The sequence below is a fragment of the Microtus oregoni genome, unplaced genomic scaffold (genome assembly GCF_018167655.1).
Source record: "Microtus oregoni isolate MIOR12 unplaced genomic scaffold, Mior012 000007F_ref0000211, whole genome shotgun sequence".
Lineage (NCBI taxonomy): Eukaryota > Metazoa > Chordata > Mammalia > Rodentia > Cricetidae > Microtus > Microtus oregoni.
In genome coordinates this window covers 30274268-30295218 of record NW_024543066.1, presented here as the reverse complement: position 1 = coordinate 30295218, position 20951 = coordinate 30274268, and the positions used below count along the sequence as shown (strand labels likewise).

At 36.9% G+C, this 20951-nt stretch overlaps 1 long non-coding RNA gene across 1 annotated transcript in view; it reads left to right on the top strand.

Moving 5' to 3' along the window:
• LOC121450515 overlaps window positions 1-19524 on the top strand; it is a 129065-nt gene extending 109541 nt beyond the window's left edge. The window contains exon 3 of the long non-coding RNA XR_005974621.1: window positions 19482-19524. This is a non-coding gene — a long non-coding RNA (uncharacterized LOC121450515). The remainder of the gene's footprint in view (window positions 1-19481) is intronic.
• Window positions 19525-20951: the final 1427 nt, after the last annotated feature.

Below are 20951 nucleotides of genomic sequence, written 5' to 3'. Positions count from 1 at the left end.
GCAGTCACAGCTAACAAAACAGGAAGCTAAAATATCACATTTTTAACTTCAAACATGAAGCACAAAGACACACACACACACACACACACACACACACTTGTAGATTGGTGTTCAGTTTTTCTGAGGGCTATTCACTCTGTTTTTCATAAGGGTTGTATTAGTTTGCATCCCCAAACCTTGTGAAAGGCAGACTATGTTGTTGAAATTAACATTTAAGAAGTGTGCAATAGAAGCAGAAATTTCAATTTCAGATTGCTATAAAAATAGCAAAACAGTTAAATCCATGAGTATTTTATGTGTGTGTGTAATTTCAAATGACCATAATATGATACTACTTAGTTTTCTGTCATTAAACCTCATAACGATTATTTTGTATACATAAGGCTACAATAATAATAAACATAAAATTTAAGATTTACAAAGTTAATTGAGCACACCTTTACCTACAAGCATGTTTCTATATAAAATCTTAGTTTTCTAAATCAGAAGAAGATAGAAATTTAGATAAAGATAATATGGATTTAGAAACAAGTAGTGCAAGGTGTGTAATGGAAATATCATTATCACTGAAATGTACCATTTTGCACTTGTACCTACATTTTGTCTTTGTGGTTCAAACATTATTTAATATGAACACTAAAATGTCTCAGTTGGTAAAATATTGTCCTTTAAATATTTTCATGAATACAGACAATAACACTGCAGAAAACTCCAGAAAACTAATTGATTCATTTTAGGAATGTCTTTGTTTATTCATCTTTAGATTTCAAGCACAATGGAGCTTTGTAGAAGTAGCTATAATCCAAGTCTCCAAGATAAGTGAACTGAAAAGAAAATAAAGTTGTTTTACGATCTTCCTAAGAGTTAAGCTAGGCCAAGAAAACACATCACAAATGCTCCATTCAGATATACACCAGGGATTAGACTGTATTTTTCATGAGAAATTTCAAACAAGGGCACAGAGATTATTTACAAAGACGGAAGTGAAGTCTCTCTGCTAGTAGCAGAAGGAAACACTTTTTTTTTTCAGTAAGTACTCTTTCCAGCAGTAACTGGGTTTCTAAAAAGATGATTTGATATGGTTCTTAGCAAGGACAACAATATTACAGTCAGTTCAGGCATGCTTACTACATATCAACAACAATTCTCCAAGATGTGTATGTGTATTCAATGCACACTTGTGTGTGCATGTGTTTTAGTGTTTATAGGCCTGTATGGATGGGTTAGTGTAATCTTTGTGGCAGTGTTTTTTCTTTTGTGAATTATAAATACTGAGGGACTCAGACAGAAAGAGGGCTAAAGAAGTCTGGAAGGAAAGAGGAAAATTTGTGGTCAAGGTTTTAGAATACATTATGCTAAAGTCGAAATCTTCATCTTATAGACAGGATTCATATTTCAGCCAGTGATACTAAGATTTTGAAATAATTTGAATATGTAGTAATACATATTTTCTTACCGCAATATGTAAAATTTTGGGTTTGTTGAAATACACTTTGAGCAAATAGTATTTTACTTTTTTATGTGGGAAATGATCTGAGTCCCAAAGTTTCCTTTGTTTCCAATATTCTTTTATCTCTTATCTCATATGGGCTTGAAAAACACCCACATCAGTCAATATCATTGTCTATAATACTTCAGTGCACAAAATTGATTCAGCATTATTGACACAAAATGCATATACAACACATAATAGAATTAAATTATTTTGTTGTAAATTATTTTCATGAGTTATAAGTTCGAAAATGTATGTTTAATAATTCAAATACACAATTTTTAAATGTATTTTACTCTGCCTATAGGTTTGAAATTGAGAATAGTTCTCCTCATCTTGATCAGGCAAAACTAGTGTTGATAAATGCTTTTCCTCTGTGAAAGTATCTTCCTAAATATATATAAAGAAATATTTAGTGAAATATTGTGCCTCAGATAATATTTTATGGGCTTGAATTACATAACAAAAACTATCAGTGTAGAATATACAACGTACTTTTTTATATTTTAAAGATATCAGTTAAAACAATCATTAAGAAATTAACATGAAGTTTAGAAACCAATGCTGTATGGGAATGAAAGTTTTCCTTGTAAATTTGTCAACATATCTCTATACATTTGGTCTCTCCATCTATGTTCACTTCTGGGGACAACAGATCATATATTACTAAGTGTATTAATTATGAGAGTATTTTGCTCACCCAGAAAATAAAACTGCTGAAAACTTCTCTATTAAAGAAGGTTAGTACACAGAAATGATTGCCAGAAAGGTGACGGTTTTATGATTAAGCAAGTTGTATTTATCAGAATGGCTGAATTTGCATGCTGGTATCCTGAATAAGCCTGAGACTATTGTCTGATCTCCTTGTTCTTTAGTTGGTTGCTTCTTCTGTACAAGCAGGGACAATGATCTTTATTTAACAGAATTTAATAGAGTTATGAATACTAAATGAACACTTTTTTCTGAAGCAGTAAGCATGCAGTAAATGTTAAGAGAAATTATGAGAACATGTAGAATATTATGATTCCCTCCACCATCCAGCTGCAGTGATGTTGTATGTACTTAGACAGAAATCAATACTGGGAAGCAGATGCTGGATTGTGCTCTCATTTTCAAATTAAATATTAGTCTTTTAAAATCACATGTAAACCTATAAGGAAGATAGTCAGATTAAGCTCTGTGAGAATGATGAGTTACTCATTCTAAATGCCAACTAGACCAAGAAAGAATTGAATCTGAATGAAGAAGATGCCAACGGCTTTGGATGCCTTATGGGTTTAAGGAAAATCTAGAAATCTTTAGAGAAAATGTAGGTATGAGAGACCATTCAGAAGGAACACTGAAAACTAGATAGATGTATTTTTCTGTCTTTTTAATGACATAACTTTTAAAGCCAATACTTACATAATTATAAAACTACGCCATGCTTGGGAATTTTTTTTTTTTTTTCGAGACAGGGTTTCTCTGTAACTTTGGTGCTTTTCCTGGAACTAAGTCTTGTAGACCAAGCTAGTCTAGAACTCACAGAGATCCATTTGCCTCTACCTCCCGAGTGCTGAGATTAAAGGCATATGCCACCATTGTCTGGCTTTTGCTTGGGAATTTTTAACTACATGTGAGAACTGCCTCTTTTCTTTGATTTGTGAATCCTTTTTGTTGTTGTTGTTGCTGTTTTTACAGGGTTTCGCTGTAGCCATCATGCCTTTCCTGGAACTAGCTCTTGTAGACCAGGCTGGCCTCGAACTCACAGGGATCCACTTGCCTCTGCCTCCTGAGTGCTGGGATTAAAGACATGCACCACCACTGAATTCTTTTAATGGAACTTATTAGTTTTATTATAAAAGCTTAGGCTAGAATAAAACAGAATGTGTTAATTTTTCCTAAAAAAAAATCAGAAAAAGTTCCTCAGTTATTTCTTTAGAATAATTTTAGCTGGAATTTGATTTTTGTTGGAAAGCTGCTAAACACTCTGATTTGTTTTATATTTTATTCATTAAACAACCTCTAGGTTCGCGGGGCATAAGGGAGATCTCTGAATGCAATCAGTAATGTTTCTACAACTATAAAATTTTAAGGTTCTGCTGGGCAGTGGTAACATATTCCTTCAGTTCCAGCACTCAGGAGGCAAAAACAGGTGGATCTCTGAGAGTTCAAGGCCAGCCTGGTCTACAGGGCTAGTTCCGGGACAGCTTGGGCTATTTCACAGAGAAACCCTGTCTTCAAAACCAAAAAGTTCTAAGATTCTGCAATACACTTCACTGTCTTGGTTTGCAGCCATAGGGGAGTAAAGTTATTTATGCGTTTGTTGTGTTCAAAATAAACCCTACTTGTAGCACTGTTTGACAAGTCTGGATTACTTTTCAACACACAGGCTTCTTAGCTGCTGTGACTTAAAGTGGAGAACAAGCCTCTCTCAATTCTTTGAGGTGATGATAAGAACTCGTTCTAAACTTAATTTGACTCATCTAACAGTTCCTCCTTTACCAACTATTAACTAATATGTCTGACCCTGGCGACATTCTTAGTCATTATCTTGCTCAGCACAGTGGATGAAAGATAAGGTTTGTATCTCTAAAGGCCCCAGCTGGAACTCTGACACTTTACTTTCTCTGTGAATTTGAGCAATTAACCTCTTAGAATCTTATTTTTTCATTGCTAGTATATGAAAAATACCTTGTGGAGTTCTTGAGAGGATACAAATAAGATTATGCTTTTAAGTGCCTGGTACATAATAATTATTCAATAATTGATAGTTGCTATTTGTAGCAAAGATTTATTTTCTAGTTTCTGTATTCTAGGCATGGTTTGCTTGTATTTCGAAAAAGAAAAAGAAATCAAGACATGCTTCTCTACGGTGATATGACTGATGAGAAGGTCACATTAGTGAATTTGACAGAGGTAATCCTGATACCGTTATTCCTGAGAGTAACTAGAATTTTATAGGAGAATATACCCACAGAACTCATTCATCCAATATATATGAACATTTAATAAGATTGTAATGTATATTATATTTTTCCTCACATTCAGAATATCAATGAAATCAAGACATGAAGGTAGTGCAAGGAACTTGTTGGCGCAGTGAAGGGAATCTGTAAGATTAGGGTGATGGGAGAGAAGGTAAAAGGGGAGAGAATATGATTGAGTGTATTATACACAGGCATAAGGTATATGATACAAGCACTTGTATAATCTCTGTCCATCAACAAGCAAGGATGTAAATTGCAGCAGGTGTGGTGCACTTCGAAGTGTTTCTTCTTGAGGACTTTCATCATTTTGATGTTGGCAGCCATTCCGAAATAAAATGATTTGGAAGATCAAGAATGCAGAAGCATAATACTGGAAATACTGGAACTGGCCAATCTTACACAATATGTTTGAAAGCCAAAACCACACAGAACTGAAGGCACAGGAAATAATATCTACAGTATAGTCAGCAAATTTTATTAAAGGGTCAAATACTAATATCTTCGGGTCTATGGAATAAAGACCAATGACGATATAGTGTGGTATTTATATAATCATCTTACTTGTAATTACTTATAGATGTGAACCTCATTCTTACCTCCAAAACCATAGGTATGGACTGCAAGCTGGATTTTGTCCAAGGGCTATAGTTTGTGGATATAAAAGTTCCATAGTATAAGGTATGATTGTACAACTTTACGTCTTTGGGAGGAAAAGAGACCAAAGGAAAGAAGAGAAAAGTTTAAAGTCATGAGGAGCCAGTGGTTTGAAGAAGGGAACTGATGCATTCCTAATTAAGGGATAACTGGGGGATCAGAGACATCTTGGGAATGAAACCTAGCTGCCTGGCAGTGACAAGTGACTTTCAGTCACCCAAACCTCACCAGAATCAAAGAGAGGGATAACGGAAGTGTGCTGGGGAAGACCAGGTGAGGACATCTCTTCATAAGGAGTGAAGGAACAGGGTGGGCGGGAGGGCATAAATAGATCCGTTCAGCAAATGGGTCTAATTCTCTGTGATGCCTAAAAGCTGGCACGTCCTTTTGTGGTGAGATAAGGTTTGTTTTGTAAGACAGAATGGGAAATGGCCCACGTGCCTTAACACTGTAAAGGACTGGGCTGGGTGCACTTACTAAAAGAAAAGCAGGAAATGCAAATGGGACGTTTCCCCTCTCTGCTGGGTCTCCCTTCATATACAATGTTTCTTAGTTAATACTAAAATATTATTGTTTCTCTTTACCTGAAATTAGTTCTCATTTGGAGACAATACTGTCAAGGAAAGTGCATTGCATACCTTTGCTGGTGTTCTCCAGTCTCTGTCAGGGTATTTTAGCAGGCTGTGATAGTGACCATCCCTTCACACCATAGGGAGTCCTTTATAATCCAGGAACTCTATGAATAACACTTCCTTCATGATTAGACATTCCTCCACCAGAGCACTCTTCCTGACATGGACCTTAGTGAGATCAGATTATGTGCAACACAAACCTACGGAAGATTGTTCAGTTTGTGATATCATCAAGCAAAAATGCCCTCAGATACAAGTATGTGATGTCTCCTTACACGAGATGACTTGGTCTCACTCATCTTTCTAGAATTACAAGTTTCTGTCATAAAAGCAAATCTTTGGGATTTTGTAGCTATTTTTTTTTTCCTTCCGCATCATCTAACAGAAAGATTTTGCTTGCTTTTCTTGTTGGAGATGTTTTTCTTAGGCATTCCAATTTTCTAGTGAGCACACAACTATTACAATAATTTCTCCCTCCCTAAAGGTCATTTATATGTATATATCAATGATACTGATACATATATGTGTGAGAGAGAATGGAATTGTCACCACAAACTAGTTTGTATGAGTTCTATTTTATGAATTCTAAGAAATAAAAAAGCATATTTAAATAATGTATATTAAAATAACTTCAAATAAATGTTCAATATTTATCTTATTAAATCACACATATTTATGTATGTTCACACTATGTTTTTAAGTTGTTCTTTAATTTCATGTGTGTGTGTGTCTTTCTTAGTGTGCACGTCTATAGGCCAAGTTCATGAAGTGCCCCTGGAGGTGAGAAGAAAATCTTATATTCCTATAACTGCGGTTATAGATGGTTGTGACCTATGATATGAAATGGGAACTCAGGTCTCAGAAAGAACAGCTAGTACTTTTAAATTCTGAGCCATCCCTTCAGCTCCCAGTTTGTACTCTTAAGGTCTATTGACTACTCAATAAAACTAAGAGTGTAAATGAAAAACTGCTACTATTTTAAAAACACATATATTAATAATTCATGAGGAAGAGAAGAAAACTAATATTGCATAGACATATTTGAACCCCTTTTTCTTTTTGTTTGTTTTTTTTTCCGAAAACTCTTTTTCTAATTTCAGGATTTACCCACATCATTGAAGTAAATGAGTTCTGTGTACGCTGATGAATCTCTCTCAGAAGTTGGAGCAACAAATGATTTTCCTTCTGAGACAATTTTAGCTTGTCCCTTTCAGAAAAAAGCAAAACAACAACAACAGGAACCATAGAACTATGAATAGAGCCACAAGTTACCTTGAAGAAACATCTGGCCGTAGAATGAAATGCTGTAATTAAAACACAATCTCAAAAATAAACAAAAGAACATAAATTAAAAATATGAAATTGAAATGTCAACCTACAGAATATTTTCAGACCTTATGGAACCAGCATATATAATTTCCAGATTCCTAGACACAGTAAATAAAAGGCATATTTGTTCTCAAAGGTCTTAGACTAGAAACCCTGATGTGCTGGTTTGTATGATAAATGTCCCCCATAGTATTGGGCAATTGAATAGTTGGTCCATAGTGTTGGGTGGGTAAGTTTAGGAGATGCAGTTTTGCTAGGATGTAAGTCATTGTGGATAGGCTTTGAGAGCCTAGGGCTGGGCAGTGCTTAATGTTTCTTACCAAACATATCTCAGACTAAATTTCGGCATTTCAGCAACAGTTGCTGTGCCTCCCAGCCAAATTTATCCGAGATATAGTAAAGTACCTCATTCTTAATTTGGAAACTATCTGTGTCTTATTAATTAGATCAACGAAACAAGCACGTTTGCCTAATTCTAGGCACAGTGAAAGTTTATTTGGCTTGAAAAAAAAAAACTGAATTTGACATACTGTATAGCCGAGTTCTGAAGAGCTTCCTATGTGTGCACTTGGTAGACTAAGCCATTGAAGCAAACAGTTCTGCCTGGGGTACTTATCAGTGTGTCTTTAGCCAGAAGTCACTTGAAGGTTTGAACATAAAATCTCTATCTTATCTATCATAAACTGTTCAGTTTTGCAGAAACCTGGGCTCACTTATTTTTTACTCTCCAGTTTTTCCCTTAAAATATAGATCAAGTTAATTCTGACACTGTGAGAGTTTCAGTTTATTCGGTTTTTGAGACAGTCTAGAAATCTCTCTTATTTTTTATTTATAGTCTCCATTCTGTAAGCTGTTCTCATTCCCATGTTCCTTGCCAGCCATTAAATGCTCAGCTTCTCAGTGTTCCTTCCAAAATATCTCTATCTCCTACTAAATTATTAAACAATTCCCATTGAAATGTCTTTCCTTAAGTTAGGGGAGCCAAACAGAGCATCATCAGGAATAGTAGAGCACACACTTTTCTTCCCTCCTTTGCCAAATTGCTTATTAATATGTTTCACTTAGTACAATGTTGAAATTCATCCAAGAATGTGATATTTGGGAGGATCTTTTCTAAGCTAAAAATTTAGAATGACTGTTTTCTATTGTTTGAACGCTTTATAACTTTCTCACAATTCAAAAACTCGATCAGACACTATTATATCAGTCATTAAAGAGTTGAATAGGTATTAACATTAAATAAAATTTATTGTTTGGAACATTTGTTTCTATATTTATATAATTGCTAGAATGTTAAGGTAAAATATACTTTATATCTAATGATTTTAAATGAAGTTTGAAATTATTACTCTCTCTCTCTCTCTCTCTCTATATATATATATATACATATATATGCTTAAATAATTAAATAACACCTTAAATTTTATTGGGTTTGTATTGCTTTGAATTTTATTTTCTTTTATTAACTTTAGTATAAATAATTTTTAATATTTATTTAAAAAAATTCAACATTCTGTCATGATAATTAAAAGCAATATACTTTTTATATTGTGTTGGAATGATGTATTAATCATGATTAGAATACAAAGACGAAGAAAAATTTTCAGTAAACTACTTAAATGGAGATATGGAAATGACGATTATATTTAAACGTCTCTGGTGCCTGTGTTTCATGAGATGAGTAGCCTCCACACTCTCTCTCATTATGTTCTATCTCACCACCCACCTAGACCCATGAATTTCAGACTATGACTAAGGCTTCTGGAACCACAAGCTAACATAAGTACTTTTTCCTGTAAGCCATTGTATCAGTCAGGGTTATCTAGAGGGACAGAATGAATTTATAGAATGAAGAAAGAGAGAGAGAGAGAGAGAGAGAGAGAGAGAGAGAGAGAGAGAGAAAATTATCATAATGGCTTAGAGGCTGCTGTCTAGCTAGTTACATATGGTTGTCTATAAGCAGAAGATTCAAGAATTCAGTATTTGTTCAGTCCACAAGGCTTGATGCCTCAGTTCCTTTTCAGTATATGTCAGAATTTCGAAGAAGTAGGCATTAATGACAATGAAAAAATGGATTTACTAGTGGGAACAAGAATAAGCAGGAAGAGAGGGCTTAAGTTTTCTTCTTCCAAGTCCTTTACAGGGACTTCTATGAAAAGGGGTGACCTAGATTAAAGGTCTATCTCTCTACCTTAAAAGAGCTGAATTAAAGGTGAATCTTCTCTCTTCAAAGATCTGTATTACAAGTGGATCTTTTCACTTCAAATAATTTAATTAGGAAAAAAATAATCCTCATTGGTGGAGCCAACCATTTGGGTTTTCATTAACTCCAGATGTAGTAAAGTTAACAACCAAGAATAGCCACAACAACAATATTTATTGGATATTTTACTATATGAATGCAAAAGTTACTAACTTATTCAGCTTTAAGTCATTGGTTTAATGTCATTGGTTGCAAATTCAGTTCCTCATTGATAGTGGCAGAAAGGACTTCAATTCCTCAGAGTTGTCTTCATTTCTTTCTGTAAAGGCCTTTTCCTGAGGTAGATTATCCCATCTCAGCTGACTTCACCAGAGTGAGCAACTGAGAGGGCATAGGAAATGCGAAGGACAGAAACTAGAGAATTCCATAGCCTATTTCAGAGGTGGCCTGCTTTCACTCTGTCACACACTGCCAACTGTAATGATCTCACTAGGTCCAGTGCAAGGTCAAGGACATGGTATTACATAAAGACCTCAAACTCAAGAAGCAGGGATCAGTGGAAACTATTTCCGGGAGGCTAGAAATAAAACCTCCTATTATGAAAGTATATTGATAGAGAAAAATCAGTTTACCAGACACTTGTGTGGACAAGAGGTCATCAACCAGAAGGACAGTTAGACTCCATTGAGTTCTTCATGTACCTACACTGATTGGTGAGGACTTTAAGTTATCTCAGTTAATTGCTCAGATATTTTGAAGGTCACTATACCATTCTGTAATGCTTTGGGCAAAACACAGGTTCATAAAGTACAAGGATTGTAGGAAATGTTTAGCAAAATTTGAAGCGATAATTTAAAGTTAGTTTTCTTTCTTATGTGAGATTATGTAATATAATCTTTATAAATTCTCATCACATGGCTGACAACACTTGATGAACCATCTCTATTCCCAGTGTTTTCAAAATGAGTGTAGAGAGACTAGGTAAGTGTGATATAACTGCAGGCTGAATGCTATTCCCAGGTGAGAGTTTGAAAGAATTAAATTAATTATCAATTCTACTGGGAAGTTTCAGAATGAAGACAAAAGGATGAAGCCAAAATTATTATCAGGGAGCCCTTGCAAGGGGAAAAGTAAGTGACAAGAGGAAGTTTCCGGGATTAAAACCTTTTCCATCACAAATGTCAACAATACAGCAATTGTTATCACACCTGTTAAAATATTTATATTATCACTAAAAAGCAAGACACTATATCACTACATTGGTTATGGTAGAGTGTGATATGATATCAATAATCTTATATTATCCTGTTTAAATTTTTTTTCTGTTTAAATTTTATATCTATATTAATGACTTAAAAGCTGTTTATTTGATGACCATTTCATACAAGCAAAATTACTACAGTTGGCAAAAGTACTTGAACCCACTGGATGATATGATTTTATTGCAATAAAATGTCATACTTGAAAAAATGAGAGAACTAATTTCTTTTTTTTATTGCGAAAAGAAGAAAAAAAAACATAAACAAAAAACAAGTTTCCACCTCCTCCCAGCCTCCCATTTCCCTTCCCCTCCTCCCACCCTTCTCCCCATCCCCCCACTCCTCTCCCCCTCCCTCTCCAGTCCACAGAGGAGTCCGGGTTCCCTGCCCTGTGTTAAGTCCTAGGTTCTCCCCCCTCCGTCCATATCTAGGAAGGTGAACATCCAAACTGGCTAGGCTCCCACAAAGCCAGCACATTAAGTAGGATCAAAACCCCCTGCCATTGTCATTGGTGTCTCATCAGCCCTCATTGTTCGCCATGTTCAGAGAGTCCGGTTTTATCCCATGCTTTTTCGGTCACAGTCCAGCTGGCCTTGGTGAGCTCCCCGTAGATCAGCTCCACTGTCTCAGTGGGTGGATGCACGCCTCGTGGTCCCGAATTCTTGCTCATGTTCTCCCTCCTTCTGCTCCTCCTTGGGACCTTGGGAGCTCAGTCCAGTGCTCCTGTGTGGGTCTCTGTCTCTATCTCTATCCATCACCAGATGAAGGTTCTATGATGATATGCAAGATATTCGTCAGTATTGCTCTAGGATAGGGTCATTTCAGGTTCCCAATCCTCAGCTGCCCAAGGAACTAACTGGGAACCTCATCTTGGGCACTAGGGAGCCCCTCTAGGGTCAAGTCTCTTGCCCACCCTAAAGTGGCTCCCTTAACTAAGAATTGTGGTTCCGTGCTCCCCTATCCACCTTTCCTTTATCCCAATTCTCCTGTTTCCACAGGTCCCCCCTCCTTCCCTTCTACCTTTTCTCTCCCCATCTCCCCTTACCCCCATCCCACCCCACCCCCAAGATCCCATTGTCTCCCCGGAAATTTGGTCTACTTCCCTTAGCCAAGAGGACAACTATATGTTTTTCCTTGGGTTCACCTTCTTACTTAGCTTCTTTAGGTTCACCTATTGTAGACTCCGTGGTCCTTATTTATGGCTAGAAACCAATTATGAGTGAGTACATCCCATATTCATCTTTTTGGGTCTGGGACACCTCACTCAGGATAGTGTTTTCTATTTCCATCCATTTGCATGCAAAATTCGAGAAGTCATTGTTTTTTACCGCAGCGTAGTACTCTAGCGTGTATATATTCCATACTTTCTTCATCCATTCTTCCATTGAAGGGCATCTAGGTTGTTTCCAGGTTCTGGCTATTACAAATAATACTGCTATGAACATAGTTGAACAAATGCTTTTGTCATTTGATAGAGCATCTCTTGGGTATATTCCCAAGAGTGGCATTGCTGGGTCCAGGGGTAAGTTGATCCCGAATTTCCTGAGAAACCGAAACACTGACTTCCACAGTGGTTGCACAAGATTGCATTCCCACCAGCAATGGATGAGGGTACCCGTTCCTCCACAGCCTCTCCAGCAAAGGTTATCCTTGGTGTTTTTGACTTTAACCATTCTGACAGGTGTAAGATGATATCTCAAAGTTGTTTTTATTTGCATTTCCCTGATTGCTAAGGAAGTTGAGCACGACCTTAAGTGTCTTTTGGCCATTTGAAATTCTTCTGTTGAGAATTCTCTGTTCAGTTCAGTGCCCCATTTTTTAATTGGGTTAATTAGCATTTTAAAGTCTAGTTTCTTGAGTTCTCTATATATTTTGGAGATCAGACCTTTGTCTGTTGCGGGGTTGGTGACGATCTTCTCCCAGTCAGTAGGTTGCCTTTGTGTCTTAGTGACCATGTCCTTTGCTTTACAGAAGATTCTCAGTTTAAGTAGGTCCCATTTATTCAATGTTGCCCTTAATGTCTGTGCTTCTGGGGTTATACATAGGAAGCGATCTCCTGTGCCCATCTGTTGTAGGGTATTTCCCACTTTCTCTTCTATCAGGTTCAGTGTGTTCGGGCTGATATTGAGGTCTTTAATCCATTTGAACTTGAGTTTTGTGCACGGTGAGAGATATGGGTCTATTTTCATTCTTCTACAGGTTGACATCCAGTTGTGCCAGCACCATTTGTTGAAGATGCTTTCTTTCTTCCATTGTATACTTTTAGCTCCTTTATCAAAAATGAGGTGTTCATAGGTTTGTGGGATAAAATCCGGGTCTTCTATACGATTCCATTGGTCGACTTCTCTGTTTTTATGCCAGTACCACACTGTTTTCATTACTGTAGCTCTGTAATAGAGTTTGAAGTCAGGGATGGTAATGCCTCCAGAAGATCCTTTATTGTATAGGATTGTTTTGGCTATCCTGGGTTTTTTGTTTTTCCATATAAAGTTGATTATTGTTTTCTCCAGATCTGTGAAGAATTTTGATGGGATCTTGATGGGGATTGCATTGAATCTATAAATTGCCTTTGGTAGTATTGCCATTTTTACTATGTTGATCCTCCCAATCCAAGAGCAAGGGAGGTCCATCCATTTTTTGGTATCCTCTTCAATTTCTTTCTTCAATGCCTTAAATTTCTTGTCAAATAGATCTTTCACTTCCTTGGTTAGATTTACGCCATGATATTTTATGCTGTTTGTGGCTATTGTGAAAGGTGAAGCTTCTCTGATTTCCCTCTCTGCTTCCATATCCTTTGTGTATAAGAGGACGACTGATTTTTTGTAGTTGATCTTGTATCATGCCACATTACTAAAGCTGTTTATCAGCTGTATAAGTTCTTTGGTGGAGTTTTGGGGGTCGCTTATGTACACTATCATATCATCTGCAAATAACGAAAGTTTAACTTCTTCCTTTCCAATTCGAATCCCCTTGATCCCATTATGTTGTCTTATTGCTATTGCTAGAACTTTAAGCGCTATATTGAAGAGGTATGGTGAGAGTGGACAGCCTTGTCGTGTTCCTGAGTTCAGTGGGATGGCTTTGAGTTTCTCTCCGTTTAATTTGATGTTAGCTGTCGGCTTGCTGTATATAGCTTTTATTATATTTAGGTATGACCCTTGTATCCCTAATCTCTCCAAGACTTTTAACATAAATGGATATTGAATTTTGTCAAATGCTTTTTCAGCATCTAATGAAATGATCATATGGTTTTTTTCTTTCAGTTTATTTATATGCTGGATTACATTGATAGATTTTCGTATGTTGAACCAGCCCTGCATCTCAGGAATGAAGCCTACTTGATCATAATGGATAATTTTTCGGATGTGTTCTTGGAGTCGATTTGCCAGTATTTTGTCGAGGATTTTTGCGTCGATATTCATGAGTGAGATTGGCCTGTAGTTCTCTTTCCTGGTTGAGTCTTTGAGTGGTTTTGGTATCAGAGTAATTGTGGCTTCATGAAAGGAATTTGGTAATGACCCTTCTGTTTCTATATTGTGGAATACATTAAGGAGTATGGGTATTAGGTCTTCTTGGAAGTTCTGGTAGAATTCTGCATTGAAACCATCTGGTCCTGGGCTTTTTTTGGTAGGGAGGTTTTTGATAACAGCTTCTAATTCTTCGGGACTTACAGGTCTGTTTAGATTGTTCACCTGGTCCTAGTTTAGTTTTGGTAAATGGTATTTATCTAAAAAAGCGTCCATTTCTTTTACATTTTCCAGTTTTGTGGCATACAGGCTTTTGTAATAAGATCTAATGACTCTCTGAATTTCCTCTGTGTCTGTGGTTATGTCCCCCCTTTCATTTCTGATCTTATTAATTTGCGTGTTCTCTCTCTGTCGTTTGATTAGTTTGGATAGGGGTTTATCAATCTTGTTGATTTTCTCCAGGAACCAGCCTTTTGTTTCATTGATTCTTTGGATTGTTTTCTGTGTTTCTATTTTGTTGATTTCAGCCCTCAGTTTGATTATTTCCAGTCTTCTACTCCTCCTAGGTGAGTCTGCTTCTTTTTTTTCTAGAGCTTTCAAGTGGGCTGTTAAGTCTCCAATATGTGCTTTCTCTGTTTTCTTTAGGTGGGCACTTAGTGCTATGAACTTTCCTCTCAGGACTGCTTTCATAGTGTCCCATAAGTTCGAGTATGTTGTTTCTTTATTTTCATTGAATTCAAGGAAGACTTTAATTTCTTTCTTTATTTCTTCCTTAATCCAGGTATGGTTCAGTAGTTGACTGTTCAGTTTCCATGAGTTTGTAGGCTTTCTGGGGGTAGCATTGTTGTTGATCTGATAAGACACAGGTGGTTACTAATATTTTTTTGTAACTGTGTAAGTTAGCTTTGTTACCAAGTATGTGGTCAATTTTCGAGAAGGTTCCATGAGCTGCAGAGAAGAAGGTATATTCTTTCCTCTTTGGGTGGAATAATCTATAGATGTCTGTTAAGTCCATTTGCTTCATTACCTCCATTAATTCTCTAATTTCTCTGTTAGGTTTCTGTCTGATTGACCTGTCCATTGGTGAGAGAGGAGTGTTGAAGTCTCCTACTATTAGTGTGTGCGGTTTGATGGCTGCCTTGAGTTTTAGTAATGTTTCTTTTACGTACGTGGGTGCTTTTATATTAGGGGCATAGATATTCAGGATTGAGACTTCTTCCTGATTAATTGTTCCTGTTATGATTATAAAACGTCCCTCTCCATCTCTTCTGATTGATTTAAGTTTGAAGTCAACTTTGTTAGAAATTAGTATGGCCACACCTGCTTGTTTCTTAGGTCCATTTGTTTGGTAAGCCTTTTCCCAGCCCTTTACTCTGAGTAGGTGCCTGTCTTTGTGTTTGAGGTGTGTTTCTTGTAGACAGCAGAATGTTGGATCCTGTTTTCTTATCCAGTCTCTTAGCCTGTGCCTTTTTATAGGTGAGTTGAGCCCATTGATATTCAGTGATATTAATGACCAGTGGTTGTTAACTCTGTTTACTTTTTTAGTAGTAGGGTTTGTGTGTTTTCCTTCTTTGATTTGCGCTGGTGAAGAGTCTCTAGATGACTGAGTTATTGTGGTCATTGTTGGACTCCTTGGTTAGTGATTTTCCTTCTATTATTTTCTGTAAGGCTGGATTTGTGGCTATGTATTGTTTAAATTTGTTTTTATCCTGGAAAATTTTGTTTTCTCCATTTATAGTGAATGAAAGTTTGGCTGGATATAGTAGTCTGTGCTTGCATCCGTGGTCTCTTAGTTTTTGGAGAACATCTATCCAGGACCTTCTGGCTTTCATGGTTTCCATAGAGAAGTCAGGTGTAAGTCTGATAGGTTTACCTTTATAAGTAACTTGGCCTTTTTCCTTTGCGGCTCTTAATATTCTTTCTTTATTCTGTATATTTTGTGTTTTGATTATTACATGGTGAGGGGATGTTTTCTTTTGATCCAGCCTATTTGGTGTTCTGTATGCTTCTTGAACCTTCATAGGTACATCTGTCTTCAGGTTGGGAAAGTTTTCTTCTATAATTTTATTAAGTATATTTTCTGTACCGTTGAGCTGCACTTCTTCTCCTTCTTCTACTCCAATTATTCTTAGGTTTGGTCTTTTTATTGTGTCCCATATTTCCTGAATGTTTTGTGATGAGAGTTTGTTGGACTTGCTGTTTTCTTTGATCAGAGTGTTTATTTTCTCTATGTTATCCTCAGAATCTGAGATTCTTTCTTCTATCTCTTGTATTCTGCTCATTATACTTGATTCTGTAGTCTCTATTCGTTTACTTAGATTTTCCATGTCCAGCCGGCCCTCTGTTTGTGTTTTCTTCTTTGCCTCCATTTCAGTTTTCAAATCATGAACTGTTTCCTTTATCTGCTTGATTGTTTTTCCTTGGTTTCCTAGGGTATCATTCACTGATTTACTCAATTCCTCGAACTTTCTATTATACTTCTCATCCATTTCTATAAGGGCGTTTTTTATATGCTGTTTAAGGGTGTCAATCACTTTCATGAAGTCAGTTTTTTCTACTTCTTCTTGATTAAGGTGTTCATGTCCTCCTGTTGTGGGGTCACTGGCTTCTGATGGTTTCGTTTTGTTTTTCAGATTGTTGGGAGAATTCTTGCATTGGCGTCTGCCCATCTCTTCCTCCCAATACTCCCCTTTGGATCTTCTTTTACAGGATCAGGTCTTCTTGCCCACTGATGTACCTTCCCAGTGATGTCACTCCCCAGAGATGTTTCTCCACAATGATGTTTCACTCGGTGCCCAGATTTAAAATTCCGCGCTGCTTGGTTAGCTCGCGAACAAAGGGCCCACCCTGCTCCCTGCGGGCAGGCTATGGGAACAAAGGAGCTACCGGCCACCCCTTTGTCCTCCCGGTTCGGGTTCGGTCCCAGCACCCTAGCAGGCTGAGCAGGGAGGCGCTATGCCCCAAAGGAGGGAGGGAGGGAGGGAGACAGGGGGTGTGGGGATCTGGATGTAAGCTGAATGGGATGGGAAGAGAGAGGCGGTTTGGGCAGTATAGCCCCTGTAGGATGGCCAGGAAGTGTGGGCGGGCTGAGGTATGTTCGCAGCTGCCGAAGCACTCACTCACCACAATGATGTTTCACTCGGTGCCCAGATCGAAACTCCGAAACTCTGCGCTGCTTGGTTAGCTCGCGAACAAAGGGCCCACCCCGCTGGCTGCGGGCAGGCTATGGGAACAAAGGAGCTACCGGCCACCCCTTTGTCCGAGAACTAATTTCTTAACCAACTTTTCTTGTTAAAGATATATTAAGAACAATCTATAGCATTTATTAATGATAATTATTTATTCATATCATGAATGATAAGAAGAAACTAAATGTAAAAGTTATGTGTAGATACAATTTTTGTGTGTCAGAATCAGAGATATCAGGTATAGAATAGCAAAAGTGGCAAGTATTTACAATCTTAGCAAAGATGCTTTTAATACAGTTTGTACTATTAAAGCTCCTTTTGCTACTTAAACTTATGAATAATATAACTCCATGAGAAAATTCCAAAAAAGTGTTGAAATGTGGCAATTCCATTCATTGTTTCTCCATGTATAAGATATGATGATGCTGTGAGTACTCCATTCTGTGTCTACTAACAAGGGAAGAGTAGACTATCCTCTTGGAAAGAAATACTCTTAATCAAAATCAAAAGCAAATGAGCATCTTAGTCAGGGCATCTATTGCTATGAAGAGACACCGTGACCGAGGCAATTTTAATAAGGAAAACATTTAATTGTGGTGCCTTACATTTCAGAGAATCAGTCCATTATCATCATCATGGTGGGACATGGTGACATGCAGGCAGACATGGTGCTGGCAAGGTAGCAGAGGTTTCTCCATCCTGCGCAGGTAGGCAATAAGAAGTAGTCTGAGATTCTGGGGAGTATCTTGAGCATATATCAGACCTCATAGCCTACATAGACAGTGACACAGTTTATCCCACAAGACCACACTGACTAATAGTGCTGCTCCTTTCAGGGACCATTTTCCTTCAAACCACCACATTGAGTGATAGAGCTAGGTCATAGAGTAAATTTATTTTTGGCTTCTTGAGAATTCCCCACACAGATCATGACCCAGCTATATCAATCCTTGGTGAATTTCCAAAGGACTTCATATCTTACAGATACAGATATATATATATATATATATATATATATATATATATATATGTATACTATATATACATATATATATATGTATTCATTGATGATTTAGTCACAATAGCTAGAAAATGGAAGCAACTTAAAACTCCTTCAACCAATAAATGGGTAATGAAAATATGAACTACATATGTGTGTGTATATATGTATATTATGTATATATACATATATATTGCTATATATGTATACTGTCAAATACTATTAATCTTTAAAGGAAAACATGAACTAATGAAGTTTGCAGATAAATGGGTAGACTAGAAATGGTCATATTTATTGTGGTAAGCCAGCTCTAAAAAGAAAAATGTCATATGCCCCCTCTCTTTTGAGGCACTTAGCTAGCTCCAAATCTTCAGGTGCAAGTACATAGCCTAGAGTATCTCAGAAACCAGGAAAGTGAAACAGATGCATTGACAGGATAGGGAGATTGGGGAATCATACAGAGGGGGAGAGTAGAGAATAAGTGATCTGATCAGGAAAATGTAAAAGTAAGGCTCTTTAAGGAGTAGGAATGGAGTAAACACAGCAGGAGGAAGTTAAGTAAAAAGCAATAAGGATGTCTGAAAAAGCTATGAAGAAATATACCGTTAACAACTTGCTTTTCAAAAAGTATAATATACATCATTATGTGTATAAATATGCATCATTTTAATGAACACATTTTATTTGCCAGGAAAATGCTTCCTCCAAGAGTCTAGGACCATCTGATAAAACCCCAATACCGTACATGAAAATTCCTCTTTAGCTTGTTAACCAAGTCTTTTTAGGAGAAAAGAAAAGAAAACATATAGCCTATTTCTATTTCCCTTGGTTGCCTCCCTGAGATGAATGATAAGTCTCTTTTTCTGAAGACACTTTGAACATCAGAAAGAGTGTCCATAGATCCATTAGCTGAAACTAACCTAAATGCCTCCTCCCTAAGGATTAGGTTTCATGGCACCAGAGGCACCATGCAAGCTCCCAAAGGAGGAAGGCAAACAACAGTTCCACCCAGTTGTAACATCTGTGAACCACTCTAAGGATCAGCATGGAATGATAACCCTAAGGGTCCAGTATTGGCAGATATACTTTGGTGGTGATGAATAACACTATAATTGGACTATGACTACCTACCTTCTCAGGAAGAGGAAACCATAGCTGGTACAGGAAACCTACATAAATAATGTATGCTAGTGATGTTATGATTATTAGAGAAGAATTTGGAGTCAATTCTTACTAATCCATCATAATCTCTCATAACTATGTAAATATTTTTTCTTTTTACTCACAGAGACTTGTAGTCTTCATCACTCATCAAAGAAACCTCTCTGTGCAACAGACAAAGGCAAGTACAGAAAACCACTTATCAATATGTAGAGTTGTCCATTCTCAATAGACACACGTACAATATGACAACCACAACCAAGGCTCAGGGAATATTGCCAAAGAAGGGGAAGAAAGTTTGAAAGAGACAGAAGATCAGGGAGTATGCTGTGATATTGTGACTCCATGTATTATCAGATGTTATACCCATAAAATCTCAGCAAAATGAGCTAAACAAGGATGACACCAATAATATACCAGTGTGAACATGAAAAAGACCCTGAGGCCTCTCCCATATACAAAAAGTCAAATACAACTAAGGAGAGCTAAGAGGATGAGAAATAGTCTTCTCTGGGGAAAAAAAACACATCAAATAGTTACCCAATACCAAATGATCAGCCCTAACAATAGACATAAAGTAATATTATGCAGACTGAGCAGGTGATGTTTAGAAATGTATGTGTACGTACAAATATGCATGCAATAATTAATGAAAAGAGAGCCCATGAATTTGAAAGAGAATGAAGAAGGGTATATGGGAGAGCTTGTGGAAGGATAGGGAAAGCAGAAATATAATTACAATCAGAAATTTAAAACTTGTGATTATAATGAGAAGTCTAGTTTAATAATTTAAAATAAAGATTGCAACAGACATGTAAAAGCTGCACATGTTATTAGTACAAAGTTAATTCTTTCCCTGAGAGCATTGAAAGTGAAATTATAATCAAAGTTGTAGAGTGAACACAGGATCAAGGATGATTCAAACACTTAATGACATGAAGCCATGCCAGGCAAATATATTCATTTTCTTAATAACCATTAACAAACCTCTTGTACCCTCTTATAAAACTATCTTCATTGAGTATCACATCACCCGGACCTCATCCTTGCTACTGACTGACCCTCTCAGGCTCATTCCACTGCCATCTTTGAGCATTATAACCTCTGGCTTCCAAAGTCTCCACTATTGATTCCACTATCTTGCTTGACAATTTTAAATGAGTGGAAAAATAAACATTTATGTTTTAACGTTAGACACTGCAGCCTTCTGAACCTCAATGAATTCTTCCTCTTCAGCACTCCAGCACCAGTAAATTGTTTCATTAACCACAGTCACAGTATCTACTAAGCTTCTGAAATCTAACCAACTACAACCCTCACTTTACTTCCAGGATTTTTAGCCTCCTACTATAATCGTTTTCCAAATCCACATAGATTTAGACCATTTCCTAGACACTTTTCCCCAATTGGTGTGGTCTTTTAAAAATTTGTTTTCATCATTGTGAACAAACTGGTCATTTATCATGAGTTGCCTAATGACAGAACAATTTATTCTGATTTCCCACACATTGTATTTAGTCTGAACCTTCTTCTGCTCTCATATGTGCCCCACTTTGGATGATAAATTACATTGTTACCCAACTATGACACATAAAAC